General features: G+C 36.5%; 1 long non-coding RNA gene across 1 annotated transcript; it reads right to left on the bottom strand.

The window, feature by feature from the left end:
- Nucleotides 1-488: 488 nt before the first annotated feature.
- On the bottom strand, nucleotides 489-1,362 carry LOC109591847 (uncharacterized). Its single transcript, XR_002190040.1, has 3 exons — nucleotides 1,117-1,362; nucleotides 1,002-1,072; nucleotides 489-865 (listed from the first exon to the last, which is right to left on the bottom strand). It is a non-coding gene; the product is annotated as an uncharacterized LOC109591847 (long non-coding RNA).
- Between the last annotated feature and the right edge of the window lie 501 nt (nucleotides 1,363-1,863).

Below are 1,863 nucleotides of genomic sequence, written 5' to 3' on the forward strand. Positions count from 1 at the left end.
TGTTTTCTTGAATTTTCTCTGCTGATGAAGTGTCTTGACAAGAGATCAGTCCTATGTTGCTGCAGGTAAGATTGGCTAAGGTAGGTGCCATTTTAATTTCATTGCAACCACACCCACATCAATGAAAATATTTCATTAGAATGCTACCGCATTAGATCATTGATTTTAAATAGATATTGTGCACACATGGGGTGTGACCAGAATAGGCGTGACTGGAGACGTACGTACATACATACATACGGAGGGAGGGAGGGAGGGAGGGAGGGAGACTTCGCCTGAGTGGGGCTCGCTTATGCTCGCCCCAATTAACACAAAATACATTGTTCTATGACTATAATAACTGTAAAAACTGTCTGGTATCAGATGAAACCAACTGCGCATGACTAATAAGCTACACTAAAGACTGCGCACCAGGTGTAGTAATTGATACACCTGCAGTAATCTGTCCATATCTTAGGAATATAAGTTTTTTGATTCATAAAAATGTCAGAAACAGATTCATAAGGAGTTGAGCTACACATCCATATAACATTTGTTCTAGTTACAATTTTTTAAATCCCAATACCAGACGATGTTTCGAATTTGATTGTATAGCCTAAATATCCTATATCAAGCAATACAGCATCTTGAAAGTCACTGTAGAGTTGTTGAATGAAGTTTGGAAGTAGACTGCATACACTGCAACATTATTTACACACACTAGAAACAGTTAAGATAACACATACATTGTCAAGTTCGTTTAAATAACAGCTGCTACTTGAATGACAAAGACAGAGCACATCGACACACTATTATAATAATTAAGTAGACTAGCATAGTGACAGTCACTGTTACATCTGTGATGAGAACTAAAAGTGAAATAAGCCTATGAATAAATAAAATTATCTAATGACATCAAAGGTATAGCGCTTTCATCACTCAATTATTGACTGACTTAGGGTAAATACTGACTACACATACACCCAGCATGCCCAGTACTTTCCCTAGTATCTTCCACTGACCTGACTCAGTCACTTGACTACTGTAACTGTTCCAACAGACTAACACACAGCTTAACACCAGGTTCAGTAGCCTATGCAATTTATTATACTGTAATATGCATGGTATATCAATTACCTGTAACTGTGCTAGAAAAATTGTAACCTCGAGAGCAAAAGTATCATAAGCATCCATGAAACTTTTCCTTTCAGTGACAGAAAAGTGAAGTACTGGAAAACTTCTACAAATCCACCACAGCACTGCCTATCCAAAGCACTTCCCATGCTATCCTCTGCCGTAGTAACCTTGTAGATCATCTTGAAGACTTAAGTCGGGTATCTTCTTGAAGCTCATCTCTTGTCCTACCATATTTACAGGTTCAAAAGCCTAATAGCCTATAGGGATTTCCCCTAATTGGCTACATGTTGTTTTTCACGTGATACTCTGGTTGCTATGCATGTTGCTATGTAAATTTTAAAATTTCTTATACATAGTGTGATGTCATCAGATTAGCAATAAATTGAATAATAACCGGTATATAACGCCCTTTTGTGACGTCATACGCATATCTAAACACTGGATAACTAAACCGGATGTGAAGACATCAAATTTTGTTTTTGCAATTTTAAAATTAAAAAATAACAAAAATAGCAAAAGTACACCCTATCAACAAAATCTGCAGCAACAAGAACAACAATAATAATGATTACAATAAGTCAATCAGTCAACAATGCATTATAGTTAACCAAATGTATGTTACTGTACATGTATATAAGTGTACATGTACATGTATTAGTGTATAAGTACATGTATAATGTTTTAATGTCTTTAATTAAAAGACATCCAGGAATCAGCTAGAGAAAGGGGAGGGGCAGCCCCACCCCC

The sequence above is a fragment of the Amphimedon queenslandica genome, unplaced genomic scaffold (assembly GCF_000090795.2).
Source record: "Amphimedon queenslandica unplaced genomic scaffold, v1.1 AMPQUscaffold_7063_Cont20982, whole genome shotgun sequence".
Classification (NCBI taxonomy): Eukaryota; Metazoa; Porifera; class Demospongiae; order Haplosclerida; family Niphatidae; genus Amphimedon; species Amphimedon queenslandica.